This window comes from Bos grunniens, chromosome 13 (genome assembly GCF_055505025.1).
Source record: "Bos grunniens cultivar Pamir isolate PY7600 chromosome 13, Bosgru_T2T1.0, whole genome shotgun sequence".
In the NCBI taxonomy this organism is placed as follows: domain Eukaryota; kingdom Metazoa; phylum Chordata; class Mammalia; order Artiodactyla; family Bovidae; genus Bos; species Bos grunniens.
In genome coordinates, this window is record NC_141177.1 from 74,429,317 (window position 1) to 74,455,253 (window position 25,937).

At 44.0% G+C, this 25,937-nt stretch overlaps 1 long non-coding RNA gene across 1 annotated transcript; it reads left to right on the plus strand.

The window, feature by feature from the left end:
* The first annotated feature begins 1,474 nt into the window (after positions 1-1,474).
* Positions 1,475-4,485, plus strand: LOC147361258 (uncharacterized). Its single transcript, XR_015139987.1, has 3 exons — positions 1,475-2,032; positions 2,382-2,466; positions 4,303-4,485. It is a non-coding gene; the product is annotated as an uncharacterized LOC147361258 (long non-coding RNA).
* The last annotated feature ends 21,452 nt before the right edge of the window (positions 4,486-25,937 follow it).

Below are 25,937 nucleotides of genomic sequence, written 5' to 3' on the forward strand. Positions count from 1 at the left end.
TTGAAATACATAAGAATGAGGCTCAGAACTAAGAACTTTGGGATCTAAGTAACAGAAAGATTCTCTTTCCACTGGATGTTGTCTTATTGGGTGTTGGCTTCTTGGGGCATCTCGTCGGAGCCAGATCAACATGATGGGAAAAGTGTTTGCACTAATGTTATAAGTGGTTCTCAAATGGTGGTAATCAGGCCAGAGTAGCAACATTGCTGAGGAACTAGTTAGAACTGGGGCCTCGCCTGCACCATTAAATCAGAAACTCTGGGATGCAATCCTGCAGTCTGTGTTTTATCAAGCCTGCTAGGCATGTCTGAGGTGTGCTAAATTCAAGAACCATTGCTGTTTCTCTGTGCCAGTGGATTTTAACCTTGACTGCACATTAAAACCACCTGGAGAGATTTAAAAACTCCCCATGCCCAAGACATACCCCAGACCAATTAAATCAGAACCTCTGGAAGTGCGACCCAGGCATCAGTATTTCTTTTAAAACTCTCTAGATGATTCCAATATGAGCCAAGGTAGAGGACTATTGCTTTAAATAACCAAATTAAATCAGCTGTACAACCGGTCTCTTCCATTGCAACCATTACTGATGGCTGGAAATAAAGACCTTAACAAAATGAAATTGACCTAAAGAAACAGTTTAAAAAACAGACTGGGTCTCACAGGCAACTTGTAGCAGGGAACTGGGCATTGACTCGTAAATTCTATCACCACAAACAGTCCCACAGATAACTCGAGCTATTTCCCCTTTGTACTCTGACAAATTCGCAGTGTGGAAGAATCACTTATTGGTGCAAGACAGAAAAAAGGGCAGGATCTCGTGAGGATCACATGTCACGATAGGTGTGATGGGAATTTGCTTCAATATAGGGGCTTAGAAAATCCAAGACAGGATTTTTTTTTTTTTTTTTTAGGAGCTAAATTCAGAAAAGGCAGTTCTTACTCATCAATGCCTTTGCTTATGAAAGTGCCTCAGTCTGTTTAGCACCGCTGAATTTAATCAAAAGTCTTATAAAGCAGTCCTGCCCCTTTAGCTTTTATTACATTGCCCAGTGAGATCATCCTGCCGGGTTCTTCCAGTGGCTTGCCTCCTCTTTCTAGGGCTCAGAGGATGAAGCAGTGAGTCTGACCCTCTGACACTGTCAGACTCAACTTCAGCAATGTTCTGTCTCTATAGTGACTTCAACCTTAAGAAATGTGTGAGGTGATGTAATTTGGATTTAGAAAATCAAGCCCTCTGATTTGGATGGTGGCCCTGATGGTTGGTTCACCTGTGTGATTGATTTCATGAATCTGTTCTGTTGCTTCTTGGTATTGTGAGCCTGGAAGCATGAAAGGGAGGGAGGGAGGGAGGGAGGGATGGAGAGAAAGAGAGGAAAGTCTTGGAAGGAGCTATCTGCATGTAGGAGTAGCAGGTGGCTTCTATTCTGACTTTGCAAGCTGCCTTTAATGAGAGTAACAATCTCTTAATTGCCTTAGCGGGGCACACCCTGAGGTCGGCAGCCCACGGTGCTGTTTGTGTGTTCTCTGGGTCTGGACCTCATTACACTTTTGGGTTTCCTTGGAGGCTCTGTTCTCACAAAAGCAGCAGTGGCCTAATAGATTTTGCTAAATAGTTGATATCAGAATCAGGCCAGAGTAGCAACATTGCCGAGGAACTAGGCAGAACTGGGGCCTCACCTGCACCATTGAATCAGAAACTCTGGGATGCAATGCTGCAGTCTGTGTTTATCAAGCCTGCTAGGCATGTCTGCCGCCAAGTAGCTTCGGTCGTGTCCAACTCTGTGCGACCCCATAGACGGCAGCCCACCAGGCTCCCCCGTCCCTGGGATTCTCCAGGCAAGAACACTGGAGTGGGTTGCCATTTCCTTCTCCAATGCATGAAAGTGAAAAGTGAAAGTGCAGTCGCTCAGTCAATTCTGACTTTTAGCGACCCCATGGACTGCAGCCCACCAGACTCCTCGATCCATGGGACTTTCCAGGCAAGAGTACTGGAGTGGGGTACCATTGCCTTCTCCGAGGCATGTCTGAGGTGTGCTAAATTCAAGAACCATTGCTGTTTCTCTATGCAAGGGGTGCCTGTTGCATCTTCCAAGGCAGATGACTTAAAATCTTCATGGACATTTCTCTTCTCCAAGGTTTCTCTTTAGCTGGAACATTGTGGGATTGTATTTTCAATCCATTCTCCTCCCTAAGATTTTCTCTTGGAGTTTCAAAATGCTCTTATCCCAAATGGGTGTTCCCAGGAGCAATGGGTGTGGAGGGAAAATGAAAAGGGATGAAGGAAGTGTCATAAAAGAACAGGGGTCTGCAGAGGGAGGGCTAGTGTATCCCCTCCCAGCCACCCACCCACCCTCTGCTCCTCATGTTTTCTCCTGCAGTCCTTTTGCCACTGAAACTCTTGACTTTGGCTACCAGCCAGAAGATTCTTGGCAACCGACATGGACTTTGTCTCAGCTGAATTTGGTGGGTGCCATTCTGTCCCTGGAAGAGCCCCTATCTGACCTCTGCTTTGACTCGGTCCCCAGCTGGTTAAATGGCATTGACTCACCAAAGATTTGTCCAACATACAGCCTAAATCCCTCTCTATTACCCGTTGAAGTTCTTCCCTCTTTGTTTCGTCCTTGGCAGTGAGGTGGGGTGGGGGTAGGGGGTGCGGGAAGTCAGAATATCCCGTTTACAAAAACGGATCTTACCAGATTGACAAAGGGAAGTTCTTGTTTGCATTTGAAGAAGCTGGTTCTCATCAGTCTTCTTTGAGATAAAGAATAGCTGGAGATCTTGGGGGATCACATAGAAGGGATGGCTTCTCAGTTCTTGTGACATTTGTCACCTTATCAAGGGTACCAGGTGAATGTCTCTGAGTTGTGGTGACTGAAACGATCTATCATCAGGGAAGAGAGCCCCAAAATGGACTGTGGGATGGTGTGTCTAAATGCTGCCTCTTGAGCTTGCATTTTGGGCAAAAGGTATAAAGAAGAGAAGGTAAGAATACAGCTTAGCCTGTACTCCTGCCATAAGAATTTGCTTCAAAAAAATAAAGCTGAACAACAGGAGTGGAATGTAAGCATAGTTTTTGAAACGCATAAATTCCATGTAAGCTGGAAACACGATCCTCTTCTCTTTCAGTTGGGATAAATAGGAAAGTTGTTGCAACACAGATTAGGGCACAATTCTTTTAAGACTTCAGAGGTAGTAGGAAAAAAAATGCAAACTATAGCAAACTTGATCTTGAGAGAAAATAAATGTGAAGATGCTTCGCTCACAGCTGGGACTGTTTACAGGTGCTGGTCATCAATCTCTCAAACACGTGTCTTGCATCCTATTCATGATGGTCTGATTGATTCCTCCCTCTTTTTCTGTGTTCATTCTGCTTCTCTCTGTGCCGAACTGCTTTTCCTGCAGGTTAGGATATGGCTTGATTTTTTTTTTCAGTTGGCTTTAAATCTTGTAATTAAAGCTCTCTTTTCATCCAAATACATATAAAAAGAGGCTTCACTTAAAATGCATCTCCAGCCAGCTTGCGTGAAGCATCTGCTCAATGAGTGAGGTTGTGTAACTTCCAAGTATAGAGCAAGCCATGACAAGCCTGGCTTTTCCAGTGCCCCTCCCTCCAATTTACTCCATGCTTACTTGGTTGGAGACACGCCTGACTATGGCAGCATGTGGACAATTAGAAAACAGATCTAGGCTTCCTGGGAGATGCGCATCTTCCAAGGTGCCTGTTAGCACATTTTCCTAGGACAGCTTGTAAGTAACGGCCACATAGTTTGTACTGGATGGAGCTGGACTTGAACCCATGACTGTAAGCCTCCTGCATATCTAACTACTCAGTAAACTAACGAATTGTCACAGCATTAGCTCTAGGCTCAACACTGGTAGAAAGGAATTGGTTTAGAAGGACAGAGGAAAGAGAGGTCAGTTCTGACTTCATTAAGGAAGTTTTATAGGAGCAGAGCCTCAGAATCAGCATGCCTTTGATAAAAAGAGACAGAGATGTGGAGAAATACCGGCAGGTATTGGACCTGAGGCCACTGAAGAGGAACTACCCCAGTTTCACCCATTGCCAGCTGCGTGACCTTCGGAATGTGCCCAGACTTTAGTCTCCTCATCTTGTAAACACCGCTAATAACAATAAGACCTCAAATGGTTTATGAGAATTCGATGAAATGATGCATGAAAAGCGTTTAGATCAATGCTCTTTAAGGGCTCAATGAATCTGAGCTATTATTATTTTAGCCACAGGCAAGAAAGGGCATGTCATGTTGTGATGTTATTTTTTTCCCATTACTTTAACTTTAGCCCAAATGTTTGGAACGCTTTGGTGCAGCATGAACACACAGAGCTGCTTGCCCGGAGTTCCCGCAGGAGATGCTGTGATGGAGAGCCTTGAGGGGACTCTAGAGGGTGTCACTTTTGTCTTTGCATTCAGACCCTTGCGGTGGTACACACCATGCTGATTTTAAGTAAACAGAAGCTTAAAAATACTTACTGCACTGTGTTTTGAATTCCAAACCCCAGCTATCCAGCCTGGAATCAAACTCCAGAAGGAAGAGTAATTTCCAGAACCCCTTTATCCCCATTCATGGTTCTCCGCCTCGTCCTTCTTCTTAAAGGGTCCTGCTGCAACCCCCAAGAAACATCCAATGCTTTCTCATACCTCCATCCCCTAGTGAATCAGCTGAATTGTCCTGCTCATCACTGTGTCCTTTTCTTGAAGCTAGCCACTGCCAGCGTCCAGAGCATGCCACCCCAAAATGCGCCTCAAGTGTGTACTGATTATTTTGAATAAAGTCACTTGAGAAATGGCTGATGCAAGACAGACACTCTGACCCTCTTCTCGGTCTCCCTGAAGGCAGGAAATAAAACACCTCTGAACGGTGCAGTCCTTGCATCTGGTGGTAGAAGGATGCCTTTATCACCAGAGGTAGGGAAGCTGGGCAGAGAATTCCTCTTTAATTGACTACCCCAAGCCTAAGCACTGTTCTTAGATTCTTCACTAATTAACCCACTCAAAAAGCCCATATTTCTTTGTTCCATCCTTTCTTCACAAATTTATTGTTCCTTACTCTAAAAGGAATAAAAGCTGCCTGTTTTGGCCACTTCTTAAGTCCTGTTCCTATGAGACCTCTGTGCATATGAATTAAATTTGTTTCTTTTTCTCCTGTTCATTGTCTTGTTTCCATTTCTCTATTGGGCCAGTCACAGAAAATCAAGGGGGTAGAGGGAAAAATTCTCCCCTCCTCAAATGCCCCCTTTTCCTTCCTCCTCACCCCATTCCCCACCTCTCAAAACTGAGATGAGACTGAAATGCTTGAAAAGGTTGGGGCTGGTGGCTGGAGTGGGGATCATGCAAAGGAATGATGGATGGAGAAGCCCAAGAAAACAGCTGTAACATCCAGCTGGTGGCTGGAGCCAGATGTTAAGTCAGGGTGTTAAACCAGAGTTTAACCAGAGTGCCAAAAAATGGAGGCAGATATATGTGTACTAAATGGGGGTAAAAGCATAGTCCCTGGCAGTCCAGTGGTTAAGACTTCACCTTTCAATGCATGGGGTGTGGACTCGATTCCTGGTTTGGGGGCTAAGATCCCTTGTGCCTGATGGCCAAAAAAAAAAAAAACCAACCCAGAAACAATATTGTAGTAAATTCAACAAAGACTTTAAAAACAGCCCACATAAAAGAATCTTTTAAAAAAGAAGAAGAATATTAGCATTTTGAGGCCCTTAATTCTGTTTGTTCTTCCCAAGCACTTATTGTCATGGTCATGGGGTCTACACTGGGGCAAGGACTGAGCAGGGGCTAGCCTGCATCTCTCTTCTCATGGATGACATCCCAGAGGAGCAAACAGGATGCGACACGGGGAAACAGGGTGTTCAGGGCCATCTCCACAGAGGGGCGAGAGTCGGGAAAGAAAGGGAGAAGCGCTGAAGGATGAGCGATCGATGTGCTCAGGGGAGCTGAAACCTGGAGCGTGAAGAGGAACTAGCCACATCACAATGGAGCAACTGGCAGGGGGGTTTCAAGAGCAAAGGTCTTGAAAAGGGGACAGAACTGGTGTTTTCAAGGAAGAAAAAGAAGGTATGGTCAACATGTTTGTCATTTATAGTCTGCCCTGTTCTGAGCCCATTTCCTAATTTGGGGGGAATTCTCCATCGGCAAGAGGGAGTCCACTTTTCACTAGGAAAGAAAGAGAGAAAGAAAGAAAAGGATGACATTGGCAGTCTCATCGTCTTAGCAGCCAGAGCTGAGCACAGGGCTTAGGGCCATCCAGCCAACTGGGTGCTCCCAGTGGGACTTTGTGCCTTGAGTAGGTCATTCAAAGATGAAGGGTCAGAAAGATGAGGACCTTCCTCCCCTATAGTTGGTGAACACAACCTGTAGTTGGCGATGGAGTTGGTGCTTGCACTACTGCTTTGAAAACTTCTGCTTTTAACAACTAGGAGTAGGAATGGCCAGATGTCTCTGGCAGGGCCAGGAGGGGACAGCAAGGTTGTCCACATAAGACCTGCTCTCACTAAGCCATGCTTTGGCTTAGGGCTGGCCCCAAACAGCGCCTTTCACCTTCCATCTGGTCAGGAGCCCCCACCATAGCTGCCGTTTCCTGCCATGTGCCTGGCGCTGCTGTGGTTTCATGCTGGAGTGTTGAGTTTCTTTGGTTGCATAGTGTGGCAAGTCTAGGATAGATAAAACCCTAAGTATTTTTCCTGTAACATGGAGTATCTTGTCACACTCACAATTCTACTGCCTTGCTGTCTATTGCTTTTTCAATTCAGTATCTAATAACTGAGTCAGGAGTGCCAGTATTGGTGCTAATGTTGAAGCTTGATTCCCACACTGAGAGGCTGGTGGTCCTTCTGTTACAGGATAGGATCATTTCTCTGGCAGTTCGCTCATTTGGTGCCTATGGGTTTACTCATTGGGATTTTAGGATGTCAGTGTTTTGATCTATGTAAATAAATCACTTGTATAAATAATAGAAATGGAAAATAATATGCTCCCTCCAAAGAAGACACATAGATGATAAAGAAGTATATGAAAAGGTACTCCACATCATATATCATCAAGGAATTGCAAATTAAGACAACAGTGACCATGTCCTACATGTCCATTTTCTATGTCTAAGTTTCTATTTCTGCCCTGGAAATAGGTACACCTGTACCATTTTTCTAGATTCCACATATATGCATTAATATATGGTACTGGTTTTTCTCTTTCTGACTTTACTCTGTACGACAGAGGGAAGTCCAAGAGGGAGGGGATATATATATATATATGCATATGGCTGATTCACTTCACCGTAAGGAAGAAACTAACACAAATTATAAAGCAATTATACTAAAAAAAAAAAAAAAGTAGTGAATTATCACTACCTACCTGTTAGAATGGCCAGCTCCAGAACAATGATAACACTAAATGCTGGTGAGGATTTGGGGCAACAGGAACTCTCATTCATTGCTGGTGGGAATGCAAAATGACTTGGCCACTTTGGAAGACAGTTTGGAAATTTATCACAAAACTAATTGTATTCTTACCGTATGATACAGCAGTTGTGGCTCCTTGGTATTTAACCAAAGGAGTCACAAATTTATGTCCACACAAAAGCCTCCACACAGATGTTTATGGCAGCTTTATTCATAATTGCTGAAACTCAGAAGCAATCAAGGTGTCCTTCAGTTGGTGAATGGAGAAGTAAACTGCGGTACATTCAGACAATGGAATATTATTCAGCACTAAAACGAGCTAGCAAGCCATAAAAGGACACAGAGGAACCCTAAATTAGTAAGAGAAAGAAACTAATTTGAAGAGGCTCCATGAGGTATGACTCCAACTATACGGCATTCCCCCAAAGACAAAACTATAGTGACAGTAAAAAGATCAGTGGCTGCCAGGGGTTCAGAGGGCGGGATGGATGGATAAATGGATGAGTACAAAGGATTTCTAGGTCAGAGACTCTATTCTGTATGACGTTACAGTGGTGTATAATGTCATTTATTACACACTTGTCCAAACCCATAGAATGTACAACATCAAGAGTGAGCCCTAATGTGAGTCTAATGTAAACTATAGACTCTGGGTGGTAATGATGTGTCAATGTAGATTATAATAAATACACCACTCTGGTGTGACATGTAGATAGGGATGGATTAAAAAAAAAAAAAAAAAAAAAAACCAAAAAAGAAAACCATAAAAGCTCTATAGAATTAATCTTTCTAAAACAATGAAAGCTGCATGTAACACTAGAAATGCTATAAAATAATACAAATGATAAACTTAAATGCATGGAAATGAAAATAATAGTAAAAAAAAGTCTTAAATGCTGTTATGATTCTATTAGGTTTTCAGAACGTGGAGCATCACCCAAAATGTCTGATAGCCGGTTGTCATGACGACAGATCAGGAGTCCCAGAATGAGCATCGGGGACACTGAGGCTTGGAGGGGTCCTTCCCAGACCATCCACGCGGGTGTCAGTTGGTTCTACCCTGGTAAACAAGCTGAGGCACTGTTGCATTTTAACAGCTGGGGTGCAAGCAAACACCTCTCCCCATACAGACTTTTTACTGTTGTTTTTGAATTTGGAAGACCGTCACTTCTGTTGTCATAAAACAGCAGCTCAGCAAGTGATAGACGATATCATTTCAAATTGCAACCGCATTTAGCTTATTTAATGAAAACTGCCCTCCACATTCAACCTTCACCTAGAATTCTTATCAACGCCAGAATGCTGGCTCATTAATTAAAGCTGCCCTTGGACTGAGCTGAATCCAAAATGATGACTGGCTAGAGAAAAACAGAATGTCCTGGTGAGGCAGGATAATGCTGGGAAGGGCTTCTGGGGAAAACAACATTGGTATATCTGGTCTGTTGATGATTTGGGGGCCCCAGCCTGACACCCAAGGACTCAGATCCTCAACGTCATATAGACCTTTAATGATAGTGCCCTGATGTCCGATGGTCTCCTGCAAAATCAGGACAGATTTCATCTTTCTCAAACAGAGTAGATATGAAAGCCTCATGGTAAAGTGAAGTTATAATAACATTTTACATTCATAGAGCATTTAGTTTCAAAATGATGGAGAATCTGGGCTTGAAGATCAACATCATACAATTAGCAGTTGTGGAATCACAATCTGAACCCAGGTCTCTATTACCTGAAAATGTGTGTTAAGCACTTAGCACAATGCTGACATTCATTAAATACTCAAGAAATAGTATCTATTGGTAGTTAGATAGAATAGAAGATCATTATTGAAATTCTGAGACGTTTCTAGCCAGCAGGTGATGACAAATGGAAATGAATCGACAGTACATTCTGTTCCCTCTGTTGCTAATTTAAAATGTGGAAAATGTAAATCATATTCTACTAATCAGCACTTTGTGGGGTTTTTTTTTTTTTTTTTTTGATGAATGACTTTATAAAGAACTTTCTTAGGCTTCTTCTCATCTTGTACCTCCAATGAAACACTTTTCTTTGTAAGGTTCTAAGTGGATCAGTTTGAGTTCTAACAGGAGTTTTTAAAATGTAATGCTTTAAGTTGGGCAAGGTTTAATATTTAGGTGAAGGAAATAAGCACCTAACAGCATTTAGGAACACTCTTCTGAGAGCTTTAGCCGAAGCACATCTTGCAACTGATTTTTTTCCTCCTCAAATATCATCAGCCGGTTATTTCCGCCTTTCGGGATGCTATAATTGCATTTTTCTATGTAAATGTCAAATCAGGGTATGAATACAGTATAATTACTGCACAGGAAGGAAACTAAACAGGTGACTATGGGTTTTAGAGGGAGAACTTGGAAGAACTTGAAGGTGGCTTTCCCTGGAGAGGCAAGAGGGCCAGGCGGGGAGCAGGCTGGGCCTGGGGCAGCTGGTGGCAGATCAGGAATGAGGAGGCGGTCAACAACAGCAGATGGAGTAGGCTTGGTGTGTGGTGTTGGTGGTGAGGCTGCAGACTGAGGCATCCTTGTAAAGTGTGCAGTGCAGTGTTTCAGGCTGAATGCAAATCCAGAAGTTGGGTACAAAAATTGAAAGAGACAGAATTTCCAAGTTGGGGCTGAAGTTTGCACATTCAGGTCCAAATCAATTCTTGCTACCGAAAGCTGCAACAAACAGTCCATTGGTTGGGCTTTTCTCAAGTGGTGGCTTTTAGCTATTGGAAAAAAAAAAAAAAAGTCCCTAACATCCAAATCCTGTTGACTGCCTCATAAGATTGATTTTTATCTATATGGCTTTTAACTTGTTTTTGTCAACAAGTTCTGCATGGAATATAGGAAACACACTTATCTGTCTTTCTTAAACCAAACAAGATAGCATTACTGAGATAAAATTTAAATACCACACAATTCACTTATTTAAAGAAAACAGCTCAGAGATTTTTAGTGTGTTCACAAAATTGTGCCAACATCACCACTGTCTAATTTCAGAACATATTCATCATTCCATAAACAAAACCCATACCCATTAGAAGTTATTCCTATCTCACTTCAACATCTCCCCAGTCCCAGGCAACCATGAATCTACTTTCTGTTTCTACAAATTTGCCTACTCTGGACACTTCATATAAATGGAATTATGTAATATCTGGCTTTTTGAGTCTGTTTTTTGCATTTTCTTAATAGTGATGCTGAACTCTTTTCATGTACTTATAGCCCTGCTGTATATCTTCTTGGGAGAATGTTATTCAAATCCTTTGCCCATTTTTAAATTGAGTATTTGTCTTTTATCATTGAATTATGAGTCTTTTGTGTATTCTGGGTACAATTTCTTATCAGATATATGGTTTGAAAGTATCTTCCCCCATTTCATGGGTTATCCTTTCATTTTTTTTCACGGTGTCCTCTGAACTGCAAATTTTAATTTTTATAAAATTCAGTTTATCTACTTGTTCTTTTGTGATTCGTTCTTTGAGGTTCATATCTGAGAAAATATTCCCTAACCCAAAGTCATGAAGATTCATACCTGTGTTTTCTTCTAAGACTTTTGTAGTTTGAATTCTTATAGGTGAACTCTGATACATTTTGAGTTGATTTTTTTCAATGTGATATGAGGCAGGGGTTCAGTTTGCTTTTTTTCCCTTTTGTGTTTCATTTTTTGCATGTGGCTATCTAGTTCTCAGTACCATTTGTTGAAAAGACTGTTCTTTCTCTACTGAATGGTCTTGGCACCCTTGTTGAAAATCAATTGACTATAGTTTTATGGATTTACTTCTGAACTCTCAATTCTATTCCATTCATCCAGAAGTTTGCCCTTATGCTGGTACTACACTGTTTTTGACTATTGCAGCTTTGTAAAACTTTGTTCTTCTTTTGCAAGATTATTTTGGCTATCCTTTCATATTTTAGAAACAGCTTATCAATTTCTTCAAAGAAGCCAACTGAGATTTTAATAGGGAATGAGTTGAATTTTTAGATCAGCTTGGGTTATATTGCCCACTTTACAGTGTTATCTTTCAATCTGTGGACATGCGATGTCCTTCTACTGACTTGGATCTTTCATTTTTTTAAAGAATGTTTTACAGTTTTCAGAGTGTACACTTTTACTTGTTTTGTTAAACTTATTGCCAGGTATTTTATTATTTTGATGTTGTAAATATCATTTTCTTAATATCATTTCAGTTTGTTTACTGTTATTGTGTAGAAATACAGTTGACTTTTTAATGTGGTTCTTATGTCCTGCAACCTCACTTAACTCATTCATTAGTTCTATTTTTATAGTTTTTTTAAAGATTTTCTATATATAAGATCATATCATCTGCACACAGAGGAAGTTTTATGTTTTCCTTTTCAATCTGTTTGTCTTTTCTATAATTTCCATTCCCAATTTCCCTGGCTAGAAATTGTAGTACAGTGTTGAACAGAGGCAACAAGAGCAGAGATCCTTGCCTCATTCTTGATTGTAGGGAGAAAGTATTCAATCTTTTTACTGTAATGTCATTTTCTAACATAATATCACTAAGTATGATGTTAGCTGTTTTTTTGTAGATGCCCATTATCAGCTTGAGAAAGTCCCTTTCCATTTTCCAGTTCTTTGAGAGTTTTTTAAATCATGAAAGGATGTAGGATTTTGTCAAATGCTTTTTCTGCATCTGTCATGCGATTTTTGTCCTTTATTAACATGGTGTATTAATGAAATGTGAGAAGTGTGGAGGAATCAAACTGTTACAGCATTTTGCTAGGAGGGTCTTTCATAATTACTATAAATATCATCTCTTGGAAAATTGTTTTTGGGGAGATATTGTTACATCCATTCAAAGTTTAAGAAAACATTGCTTTAAAAGAAAATACTGCAGAAAGTAGTTTCTTTTCTTTGAGAACTCTTTTCTAGTTAGGTCACCTGAGGTAACCAAAACTTGAATTTAATTAATCAAGCAATACTCTAGCTTCTGTCCCAGACTCTCTCTTTTATCTTCACCAAGGTTTAAAAAAATAAAAGTCGTGTTGACATGGATCTGGGCACGTATCTCTACATTTCACCCCCCTGTAGAATATAGACATTAACACGAAGTGCTCGTTTCAGCTTTCTTAGTGCATGTGTCTCCATTTAGTTCTTTTGTCATTTAATCACCCGTTATTCATTCAAATGTTTGTTGAATTTCCCCTATTTGCAGATTTAGTAACTCTTCCCATGTCTAAATGCAATTTTCAGTTCCTGATGCTAACGCACTTAACATATGTTATTATAACTATTTATAAAACATCGATACAATAGACTGCCATCTCCTAAAATAAGAGATGTCTGATTCTTTATATCCCTAGATTGTTATACAGGTGCTCAAAGGTGTTTGTGAGAATGAATGAACAAATGAGTGAGTGAATTAAAAAATGCAAAACAATAGGGGTGGTCCTGTGTGACATGAAAAGGTATTCTTCATGGTCTCCCAGAGATATGACTTCAACCTGGGCAATGAAATGGCAGGCATGACGACAGACACTGATATTTACCTATTCGTCAGCCATATCCCCTTTTCCCTGCTAACAGAATTCCAAGTTTGTTTTCAGGTTGTGAGTGGCAATCCCTTGATTTCCAGGAAGACTGGCTGCTCCCCAGGAATGAGTTAGAATTGATCCAATCACAACCACCTCACTTTTCTTTGCCGGTGATTGGCCCAGAAGTAAACATGTGATCCATTTTGAGCCAATAAGGCAGGAAGGCAGTCTTCCGGGAAGTTAGCTTTTCCCATATAAAATATGAGACACATCTGAAGATAAAACCTTTTGCCTCATGCCCTTTCCCTATTGCTTGGAGAGTCTACCATGATAGTGGTGAAAGAGAGCCATGGTCTCAGTCCTTGTGGGGATTATAGTCTTGTTATAAAGACAGGAAATGAACAATGAACACGTACAGAAATAGGAAATACACGCAGAGGGAAGACAAATCACGGTTGTTTCATGGAGAGAGATGGGTTGGGAGGAAAGTTGTCTTTTTAAGCCAAGAACAGAAAATATCTGTGGAAACAATATTCCAGTGAGTGAAGAGGTCATTGTAGAAACGTGAGCATGGCCAGTGTAGGTGAAGGAGGGAGAGTCAGGGTGAGCTTGGGAAAGGGGTGGGGAATGAGGGAGCAGAAAAGGCAAGAACAAATGATGAAGTGAATTAAAGGCCTTTACAAAGAATTTGAATATTTTTGCTTAAATGTGATGGGAGCCACTGGAGGGTTTTAACCTGGGGACTTATTTCTATAACAATGTTAATGCAAACTAAGCTTTTGATTAATTACCGTGAAATGTAAAGACCTTGGGTTGAAAGAGATTAATCTAAGTAAGAAAGACCTAATTTACTAGCAATCCTAGGCTTGCTATTTTCTTTATTTACTTAATGGCATTTTCTATTAATCTTATTTGATAATTTGGGTATTTAAAAATGTTTGGTTTTATTTTTCACTGTGATAGCATTCTTTTAAAGCCATTGACAGACTTTTATAGGCTTTATGAGAGAAATGGATTTAACAGATGTTTTCCCCCACAGTCAACAGGTTTTGACAACTCACTGGGTGTGAAAATGAAGGAAAAAGTAACGTAAAGACTACATTATGTCTTCAGGACTGCCCTCTGTTGTAGCATCTTCCAGTTCTACTGCTATTAAGCTCTTATCACAGTTTTTGTTGCCTAAACTAGACAGTGAGTTCTTTTAGGCAAAGGTCTATGCCTTCCTGCTACTGCTACTGCTAAGTCGCTTTGTTGTGTCTGACTCTGTGCGACCCCATAGACGGTAGCCCACAAGGCTCCCCCGTCTCTGGGATTCTCCAGGCAAGAACACTGGAGTGGGTTGCCACTTCCTTCTCCAATGCATGAAAGTGAAAAGTCAAAGTGAAGTTGCTCAGTCGTGTCGGACTCTTAGCGACCCCATGGACTGCAGCCTACCAGGCTCCTCTGTCCATGGGATTTTCCGGGCAAGAGTACTGGAGTGGGGTGCCATTGCCTTCTCCCTATGCCTTCCTAGGACTCCCTCAAAGCAGCATGGTGCCTCATGAGAAGGAAATACTCACACATTGGGTTGATTAATTAACCAAGTCAAGAATAGATTACAATTATGTTGTAGTTCTTAAACCATGCAAAGGGCCCTCCACATCTGTCTTTCTCTTTCTTTTGCTTCTGCTTCTATCTGCGTGCCCACTTAATTTGCCCATGTCAACTTTTCCAAATGGTGAAAACATGGCTACCAATATCTCCTGGCCTGGGAATCACTTTTTTCTTTTTGGTGCCAACTTACGAAGTCAAGGAAGAGCTCTGAGCACTTGCGTTTGAATTGCATGGACACCCTTAGGCCAATCACCATAGTTACCGAAATATGGCCCACCTGTGTCATGTGCTGCCCCTCCCTGCCCCAACCAAGAAGGAGTGGGCCCTGTTTGAAGATGGGACTCCAGTTTGAACCAGCAGGCTGAAGTTAGAGGATGACCATTTTGAGTAGGACAAACACCACCTTACCTCCCTACCTGCACACGCAACTTCCTCCTCTATCTCTCTGTTGAATGTTTCACAGACATTTCAGATTCAGCATCTTTTCCTCACACTATCCCCAAACCTGATTCTCCACAGTACATGGCTCTGCCACATATCCAGTTGTTCAAAGAAGAGACCTAGGAATTATCCTTGACTTTATCTTCTCTCTCTCTTGCTCCTTATTTCTTATATTTTTTGAGTCAGACATAATGTTTTGCTCTGTTTCTTGCTGCCATCACATTGTTTATGCCAACATTACTTCTCTCCTGAAGGAGTTACTCTACCAGTATGCCAGTATCTACTTTTGTGGGCAGTCAGTCCGTTCTCTGCACTTGCGCTGTCCAATATGGTAGCCACAGGCCACGTGTGGCTATTACATTTACAATTAAGATAAAACACATTTACAAGTTCCTCAGTTGCACTAGCCATATTTCAGATACTCAAACAAGAGCCCTTTGTGGTAGTTAGGGGCTACCGTGTTGAGGCTGCCATGAAGGATCCAGCTGGAGATGTCACAGGTCTCAGCTGCAGGTGGGGTGCTCAGAAATGTGATGATATACAAAGCTTGCTTTACCCAAGCTTACAGGATGCTTGTAAGACTCTTTCCTGCATCTTCCCAGTCTCAATGGTGTCCTCCTTTTCTGTAACATAGCATGTTGTTCTTACCTCAGGGTTTCATGAACACTTGGCCTACGCTTCCTCATCCTTCTAGCCCTCTTTCTACTAGGAGGCCAAAGGGCACTTGTCCAACATCCTAGGAAACTCCTCAGACCCAGGCAAGCCAGAACAGACATCCTATCTATTTTTAACATGCTGCTGCTGCTAAGTCGCTTCAGTCGTGTCCAACTCTGTGCGACCCCACAGACGGCAGCCCACCAGGCTCCCCCGTCCCTGGGATTCTCCAGGCAAGAACACTGGAGTGGGTTGCCATTTCCTTCTCCAATGCATGAAAATGAAAAGTGAAAGGGAAGTCGCTCAGTCATGTCTGACTCTTAGTGGCCTCATGGACTGCAGCCTACCAGGCTCCTCCATCCATGGGATTTTCCAGGCAAGAGTACTGGAGTGGGGTGCCACTGCCTTCTCTGGTTTTTAACATGGCCACCTATTAATTATCCTACTGGTCTCAGCTACAGCATTCTCCTGCAAAGCCTCCTTGGCTTTGCTACTCAAAATGCAGTCCCTAGACTAATGTGGTCCCTAGAATACTACCCTTATCCTACTTAACTGTAACTCAATGGGTTAACAAAATGCGGAGGTGATTCAGATGAACATTAATGTTGAAAAGCTTCAGCGAATCTGTCCTGCCCTTCAAACCAGACCATATACAACTGTCTTATTATTTATCTCCTAACTAGAAGCTTGTACCTTTGAACCACCTGCCTCCAATTCCCCCTCATAAGTCAGTCTTTAAAAAAAAAAAATCATTTATTTTTTCTTTATTTGGCTGCACCAGGTCTTGGTTGCAGCATGCTGGATATTCAGTTGCAGCAGGCAAACTCTTAGTTGTGGCATGTGGGATCTAGTTCCTTGATGAGGGATCAAACCTGGGCCCTCTGCACTGGGAGCTCAGAGTCTCAGCCACTGGACCGCCAGAAAAGTCCCCTAAGTCAAAGGCTTATCTCTACATCATTCTAGGTCCCTTGATTCTAATCACTGGTTTTCCCTGGTATATTCCTCAAAGGGAACTTGAGGTGAAACCCACTTACCAAAGAGAAGTGAACACAATATATATTCACAACACTGTGTTCTCCCTTTTGCAGCATTCATCCCAATTGTGTTATTAATTCATTAAGTATTTAATTATGCTTTTAATATCTGTCTTTCTCACTAGACTTTAGAGGCTGGGTCTTCCCTGTTTACTATAATCTTTTGTGCCTAAAGCTGTACTTGGCAAATAGCAGGCACTTATTAAACATTTTGGAAAAATGACCTAATGAACTCCTTTTATATCAGTTAATATTAATACCTCCTACTGAAAAGCTATTTACCAAGCATCTTACTATAAATTCCCATTTTATTCTCTAAAACCATGAGAAGTAGAATAGACATTTTTATTAATATTTTCTTTTAGGACTGATCAGGTGGTTCTTATATCCCAAGCTCTTTGCTAGGACCTGGGATACAGAATGTATGAGGTGGTGCTTCTCAGACTTCAATGTGCATTCAGATCATCTGGGAACCTTTCCCCTCCCGAGTTCTTTGATTTTTACGATCATCACCCTGAATTCTTTCTCAGGTAGGCTGCCTGTCTTCACTTAGTTCCTCTACTGGGCTTTTACCTTGCTCCTTCATCTAGAACATCTCCTGTGCCACCTCATTTTGTCTAAGTTGCTGTTTGTATTTTTATGTATGTGGTAGGTTAAATCCCTATCTCAGCCTTGGAGAAGTGGCCTCTGTAGGAGGTAGCCTATGCCATCCTAGCAGGGAACACCCCTGTCATCACCCAATCTATATACTCTAGGGGTTCCCCTTAAGAGGCTGCAGGGGTTCCTTCTGTTGTGGCAGGCTGGCTATGTGGGTGGTCTGGTGGGCTTGGCTGGCCTTTAGTCTAGTTGGGTTCCAGGCCCTGCCTTGTGTAGATGCTGCTGGCTGCTGTTTAGAGGAGCCTGGTCATGAGGTGGCTCGCTGTGGGATCCTCAGGGGGCCCCGGGGCTAGTGGCTGGCTCACTGGTGGGCAGAGTCAGGAATGGCAGGTGAAGCCAGGTCCTGAGGTTAGTGGCTGATTATTAGCAGGAAGAGCTGATTCCTGAAGTCTGGCTGCAGGGCCCAGGGATCCCGGAGCTCATTTCAGATTGTCGTGGTGGGAGAGGCTGGTTCCTGATACAGTTGGTTATGGGGCCTGAGGTGTCCTGAAGGTTGTGTTTTCCTGCCAGTGAAAGAGCCAGGGTCTTGCTGGCTCCAGGGCAGGGTCTGGCTTGTATTGCAGGATCATAGTCTCCTTGCTTCTGGTTTCTGCTTCCTGGTGGCAGAGGTTGGAATAGAGGCTTATGCGGGCTCACTGGTGGGAGGGGCCACTGCCTGCCCAGGGATGTGTCCAGAGGCAGGCGTGGCTCTTCAGTCTAGACAGCCTGTCTGCAGATGATGGGTGGCCTTCCTGTCCAGTTAGTTGTTTGGCCCAAGAAGTCCCAGCACTGTTGCCTGGAGGCTGTTGGGTGGTGCCAGGGCTCAGTGCTAAAGAGCCAAGATATTTGCATCCAGTAGCAGGGTTAATGCACCAGAGTGTTCCTCAGTGTATCTGCCACTGGTGTTCACATTCCCAGAGTGAGCCACAGCCATGCACCCCCGTATTTCTCCTGACCCCCACATTCTCCAGGAGACTCTCCAAGATCAGCATGAAGATCTGTTGCCCTGGGCCCCAGTGCATGTGGGATTTTATGTGTGCTTTCTAAAAGTGAAGCCTCTATTTCCCCCAGTCTTGTGGGGCTCCTGCAATTAAGCCCCAGTGGCCTTCAATGTCAAATGCTCTGCAGGCTTGGCTTCCTGTTGCTGGACCCCTGGGTTGGGGAGCCTGATGTGGGGCTCAGATTTCTCACTCCTGTGGGAGAACCACTGCAATATAATGATTCTCCAGTCTGTGGGTCACCTACTTTGAGAGTATGGGATTTGATGAGCCTGCGAGCACGTCCCTCCTACCCATCTCATTGTGGTTCCTTATTTATCTCTTCTGGTAGGTTCCAGTCATTTTCATCAATGGTGATCCTGCAGACACTTGTGATTTTGGTGTGCTCATGAGAGGAGGTGAGCGGAGGGTCTTGGTGCTCTACTGTCTTGGCTGCTCTCCCAGATCACCTGGGAATCTTGTTAAAGCAAAGATTCTGAGTCAGTGTGCCTGGGAAGTAACCTGAAATTCTGTCTTTCTAACAAGTTCTCAGATGATGCTTATGGTGCTGATCCGTAACTACACTTTGAGAAGAAAGGTCTAGGTTAGTGCTTCTCACCCTTACTGCACGCTGGAATTCCCTGGCTTAGTATTAAGCTGTACATCTAATTGCTTACCAGATATCCCAGTATTAAGCTTTTGTATTATTGCTACCTCTGTCCCTTGCTCAGAGACTTTGATTTAATTGGGTTGGGATGTTCGGAAACTTCCCAGGTGGGACTTCCCTCATGGTCCAGTGGTTAAGAATCCACCTGCCAATGCAGGGGACATGGGTTCCATCCCTGGTCCAGGAAGATCCTCACGCCTAGGGGCAACTAAGTCTGTGCACCACAGCTACTGAGCCTGTGTGGCAACCAGAGAAAGCCCGCATCACAGCAAAGACCCAGTGTGGCCAAAAGAAAAAAATTCTCAGGTGATTCTAATGTTTGACCAACTGGTCCAGGACAGTGGTTCTGAAACCCCAGTGTGCAACAGACTCACTCCCTGGAGGACTTGTTAAAACATATGTCACCTGGGCCAACCCCAGAGTGTCTAATTCAGTATGTATGGGGTAGGACCTGGGAATTTGCATTTCTAAAATGTTCTCAGGTGATGCCGACTTTGGTCTGGGTTAATACACATTAAGAAACAGAAGTCTACAAGCAACACAGGCATATACGTAGAAGAGTTGCAGTAAAATGTTGGACGTTTTAACAGTGGAACCATGTACAGTGGTAGCAAGAGAGAGAAACTGGGTTCAGAAAGGGCTTCATGGAGGATGTGACATCTGAATTGGGATGAGAAAGACAAAGAGGATGGGGAGAAGTGGTGGAAGAAACAATTTCAGCCAGAAAAAACATATATAAAGATATGCTGAGATGAAAGGCCAGGGGTGCCTTTTGGGGACTCCGTGAAGTTTGAGATTGTGAGAATATATAAACTCAGAACAAGGTAGTCACTGTAGGACAGAAGATTTGAGCAGTGGGCTGGGACTAAGGCATGAGGGTACTATTCTTAGACTTTATTCTCAAAGCCACTGAAGGGGTAAGATCAACCTGATTGTGATGGGGGTGGGTCTAAGAAACAACAGATGGATGTAGAAGCAATGGGAACAACTCTGGGTGGAGACACAGAAGACACAAACTGGGTAGCGGGAGCCCATGAGAATACAGAGGGAAGGACCTCAGCCTGTGAAGTTGGAACTATGTTGATGGCATCACCTGCTTGATGTTAGCATTGGCTAACACCTCTCTCTCAGCCCAGACCAGTTTTCATTCCTTGGTGGTCGAAGCTTTGTTTTGTTTCTTGATGGGTTAGCTGATTGTAAGTTACAAGAAAAATTCTTTGATCGTCCACTGTTTTCAAGAAGGTGTATACCCTGCATGTTGCTCACAGAGTTGAGACCCAGTGCAGACTGGGCTTTTGAAGCTCTTGAGTGCTGATGTACTTTGCCTTCTTGAGAACTGTAGACTTGCTTGAACACTGACTTCCTGGTGGGTTTGGTGCTCCAGCTGACCTTGGGTGGACTCTTGGTGGTCTGGTCAGGGGATGTTGGCTCAATTGACCAAACTGACAGTGGCACTGGATAAACAAGGAGGAAAGTATTTAGGGGTGGGGTGGAGATGGGGACAGAGGAGGAGGTAAGGATCTGTGTAAGCTGGGGATATCCGGTAAGCCATTTAGACGTACAGCTCCATAGCTCAGAAGAGGGGAGTCCAGGCAGATGGTAATTTAAATAATGGGAGTGATCAGGTTATGCAGAGGGTGTACAGAGTGAAAAGACCCGGGGAGAGGTTCGTTAAAGCCATGTTCCAGATAATATCATTGGATGAAAAATACTCCCGAACCTTGAGGCCTAAAGGGACGGTGATTATTTATTTTGCTCACAAATTTTCCAGTGAGATGTACAGAATTTCTTAAATCTAAGCAGGAATCACTGGGGATTTCTATCCCATGTATTTACAGATGGGGCAACATGACTGGAGGAGAGAAGTCACTTCCTAGATGGATCTGGGGCATTTTATTTATTTAAAAATTATTGAATGTTACAGTGTGATTTACACTGTTGTGTTAGTTTCAGGTGTGCAACGAAGTGATTTAGTTATATGTATGTATACATCTCTTATTTTTTCAGGTTCTTATCCCATTTAGGTGATTACAGAGTACTGAGTGGAATTCCCTGTGCTGCACATTAAGTAGGTCCTTGTTGATTATCTATTATATATATAGTGGTGTGTGGTGTGCCTGTTAATCTTGAATTCCTAATTTATCCCTCCCCCACCCCTCTCTTTCTCCTTCGGTAACCTTAAGTTTGTTTTCTATGTGTGTAAATCTGTTTCCGTTCTGTAAACAAGTTCACTTGTATTATTTATTTTAGGTTCTATATGCAAGTGATATCCTATGATATCTGTCTTTGGCTTACTTCATTTAATATGATAATCTCCAGGTCCATCCATGTTGCTGAAAGTGGCCTTAGTTTATTGTTTTCTTATGGTTGTGTAATATTTCATTGTGGCAAAGAACCTGCCTGCCAATGCAGGAGACGTAAGAGACGCAGGTTCAGTCCCTGAGTTGGGAAGATCCCCGGGAGAAGGGCATGGCAACCCACCCCAGTCTTCTTGCCTGGAGAATCCCGTGGACAGAAGAGCCTGGTGGGCTACAGTCCATAGGGTTGCACAGACTCAGACATGACTGAAGCAGCTTAGCACAGCAGACAATATTCCATTGTATACATGGACCACATCTTCTTTATCCATCAACCTGTCAGTGGACGTTCAGGTTGCTTCCATGCCCTGGCTATTGTAAATAGTGCCCCAGTGAACAGTGGGGTTGCTGTATCTTTTCAGATTAGGTTTTCCTCTGGTTATATGCCCAGGAGTGGGATTGCTAGATCATATGGTAGCTCTGTTTTCAGTTTTTTTAAGGAGCCCCCTGTGCTGTTTTCCACTGTGGCTGCGCCCATTTCCATTCCCACCAGCAGTGTAGGAGGGGGTCGATCTGGGGCGTGTGGAAGTACAGTTCGCACCTATCTGGCAAGTTGCTCCAGGCTGTCAGCTGGGAGCTCGGCTGGGGGCTGTGGACCAACAGCTTCAATTCCTCTTCACCACGGGCTCTTGCTGGATGTGTGGGCTTCTTCCCAGTAGCATGACTGGGTTCCAAGAGGGAGCATCCCAAAAGAACCAGGGATAAATTGTATTGTGTTTCACAACCTTCTCTCAGAAGTGACAGCATCTCTTCCTCGGTGGTCCCAAGGTCCACCCACACTGAGTGAATGCAGGCCCTGCCTCTCAATGGGACGAGAGTTGAAGCCCCACACTAAGAAGGGTTGGGGAATGGGCTGTTATTGGGCTGTCTTTGGAGTATAGGTCTGTCACACTCTCTACTTCTTGGGGAAGCCTGGGGAGAGGACTGGCCCAGGTGCCCTGACTGCGCATCTGGGGCACCCGCCTGTCTGTTGCTCAGGCTCCTGAAAGGGTGATCTGTCAGGCAGCAGCACCAGCGTCACTTGGGATGAGTCTGAACTGCAGAATCCCAGCCCTGCCCCGGGGCCTGTGGTCTAATAGGATGCCCAGGAGATGCATCTGCACAAAAGATTTAAGAAATATCTCTCTACGCCGCACTGGCTCATCTGGCTGCTGCTGCCTAGGGCCTCATCCAAGTTCCCAAGTGCTGCGTGAATTTCACATCATGCCTCCTTCCAAGCCTCCTACACAAGATGTGTCAGAGCCGTGGTCCACGGAGACACCTTAGAGGCAGGTGCAAGGGTTTCTGGAGCGGTGTGTGCTCGCTTCCTCTCATGCTAATCCCTGGCTGGGCTTTCAGCGAGAGCATTTTCAACATCCTTCTCCGGCAACAGGCTAGTCCCAGCTGACTGGCAGACGGGCACTTGGAGAGAGAGGGCTGCTCAGTTCATTACCTTCCTGCTCATCAGCGCAGGGCTTGCCGGAAACAGGACATACTTGAAGCCCCTTAGGGAGTCCCATTAATGCTATGGGCCAGGACACAGGCCCTTATGCCTTCTGCTCCTGGCAACAGATGAAAAAAGTAGCTTCTGTTGTCATTTGTTAGGATCCTGTATGTGCAAGAGACATGGGAGATGACTCTTTTGGAAAAAATAAAAACCTGTAAGCCTTCTGCCTGCTAATATGCAAAGTTCAGTGGCCAATTATGCCCTCGATGGCTTGAAGATGGATGCTACTCAATTGAGCATCTCAGTCTCTGGGGTCGTTGGCTCATCAAAGATTCGTGAACTCTGATGCTGTGCCAGGCACCAGGGATGCAGCAGGGAACAGGCCACTCCTTGCACGGGGCAGAGAAATGTCAAAGCAACAAGCCACATTTGTGTACACATAGCTATATTTAAACTGGATAACCAACAAGGACCTACTCTATAGCAGAGGGAACTCTGCTCAATGTTATGTGGCAGCCACAGATCAGGGGGAGTTTGAGGGGAATGGGTACATGTATATGTATGGCTGAGTCACTCTGCTGTGCCCCTGAAGCTATCTCAACATTGTTAGTTGACTATACTCCAATACAAAATAAAAAGTTAAAGCCACATATTTGGGTTGTGAGTCAGATTTTTGGTATTCAGTCTTGCTAGCCTTGTCTAAGCCCCACTTCTTCACATTCAGAGTCATGGCCCCAGGCTCTGCAGCTGTGCTCTTGTGAGGGATGAGGCTGGCAGACCCTGGGGTTTCTGTGTTTTGGCCTCTGGAGTGAGGGCCCAAGTGACCCAGCCTTGCCACTGCCTGCATCACTGCTGATGCTGGAAAGATGAGTGCCTGCCAAGGGGACGGTCCCCTTGCTGGCCTGAAGCCAGGGGTTGCTACCACACATCCATAATTCATATTCCTGCAGCCCTTGGTGCCTCTCAGAATCCATATATTTGGGCAAAATGCTCCTGGAACACCTGAATAACCCTCAATACCAAGGACAGCTTGATGGACATAAGGGTTGGTGCTCCAAGACTTGGGCTGGCAACCTGTGTTCCCAAGGCTGGTCACCCCCTCAGCACAGTCACCTCAAGCTGCTTCTCCAAGTTCATTTGGGGACCTTGTTAAAAACAAACTCTGGCAAGAGGGCCTTCTGGGGTGGGGTTGCAGATTTGGCACATAACATGCTTCCATGGCGGCCGTATCTGTTGGCCCAAGGACCGTACTTTGACTCACATGGATCTCAGAGAGGCTGCAGGCTACTGTTCTTGTAAATTTCATGGCACGCAGCCGCACGTGCTGACCTGCCCCCCATCTGGCTGCTTTCAGGCCTCAGTGGCAGAGCTGGGTAGCCAGGGCAGAGATTTTCTGGGCCACAAAACTTGAAATATTTACTGTCCACCTTTATGGGAAAGGTTTGTAGACCCCCTGGCACTCAATCAAGGTGCTCTATTCACCTGGGAAATTCTCAATCCCACTGATGGGGGCCCCACCCCCAGCAAGTCTGCATTAACTGCTCCCAGTGCAGTGTGGGCAATGTGATATCTAAAGGCTCCCGGGCAGCGCACATGGGCTGCAGGTCCCTGGGGGGTTAATTGGAGCCCCATTCGGTGCCCTTGCCTCCCTCCTTCCTCTGCCCCTGTTTGGCCACGTGACTTTCATTTTTAGAGTTGGCGTTTGCAGCTGATTCTTACAGCTGCTTTGGGAGCAGATTTTGATAAGAAACTTAGGATGCACAGCTGAGTACCGTGGTCCCCCTGCCCCCAGCATATTTATATGCAAATAACCAAGAGCCTTGTTTATGAGGCTGCCTCTAAAACTGCAACGGAATTGAGAGATCTTTTTATGTTGCTTAACCTTCTGATTTTTCCCTTTGCGTTTCTGGGCATATTGCTACTCGTCTTTCATTTTCTCTCTTGCAGCCTCCAGCCCACAGGCAGCCTTTTGCTGCCTACTTATTAATCAAAGCAGATTAAGTCTCATTTTCTTATAGCTGCATTTGCTGGCAGAGGTTGGTATTTAGTGCTTGCCAGTTTCCATAGGAAAGGGCTCATCCTTCTGTGTAGCAATAAAATAAATTTTTCATAAAAACATCTTGCAAACCGAGAGGGGAAGCACATATTTGTCCGAGGTTGGAGATTATTTGAGACTTGCCACCTGATGGCTTTCTGTTTCCCCAGAGGTAGTGAGGATTTTGTAACTATCATTGCCTTTCTCCATGTGGATGTCTTCCAGAAGGAAGACTCAGATTCTTCTAGAGAAATATCTTTCTCTTACTGAACAGAACTTGGGTCCACAGCAAAGACAATCTATTGACACTGCATTATGGTGAGAGAAAGTACAGCATTTATTGCAAAAAAAAAACCAAACAAACACAAAAAGCCACACACAAGAAAGAAGTATGGGCAGCTGATGTTCAAAAGACCTGAACTCCCCAATGGCTTTCAGAGAGGATCACAAGGCATGTGATCAACTTGTGCACGGTTCTCTGATCGGCCGATACAGAGGTAACACGGTGATGTTTCAGGAACCTCTGATCTCGGGTGGCCTCAGCCTGCAGCAGCTTGAAGCAGGACTTGGGTTCCCAGGCAGAGAGGTTGAGGTTGGGTTGTGGTGAAAGCACTGAATCCTAGCCACTAGACCAGTGGTCAGTGACAAGGGGCCCTGGCCCTTCAGCCTGGCAGAAAAGAATTTCCACAAAGATGGAAAGTCGTGAAGCAAGTAGAGTATTTATTAAGAGGAAAAAAGAGTATAGTAGGTGTGGATAGACATACAGAAGGACTCAGAGAGAGAGAGAGTCCCTGAGTTTTGCCTTTGTGGTAGTTTGAATTACTTTTGTGGGGTATTTCTTCTGGATTTCCTTTGGCCATTTTGATTTACGTAGTTCACAGTCTGTATTTGGTATACATCTCAGGATCCTCCCATGTGTGCGCATACACCTCTTAGCCAAGATGGATTCTGCTGCAAAGGCCTGTGGGTAGAGCATCCCTTGACATCACTCCTCGACCTTCAAGGAGCCTTTCTGTGCATGTGCGGTCGGGAGGTATTCTGACTTGGAAAATGAGAAATATGTGATCTGGGCAGGACCCAGCCTCCTCCCTGCATTGTCTTGCTGTTCTCATCCTGGAGTTTCTGTCCACAGGGCATGGATCTCCAGTCGCTTTACCCTGGGGAGAGCTGCATCAGTGTCCTTCCTTGCCTCCA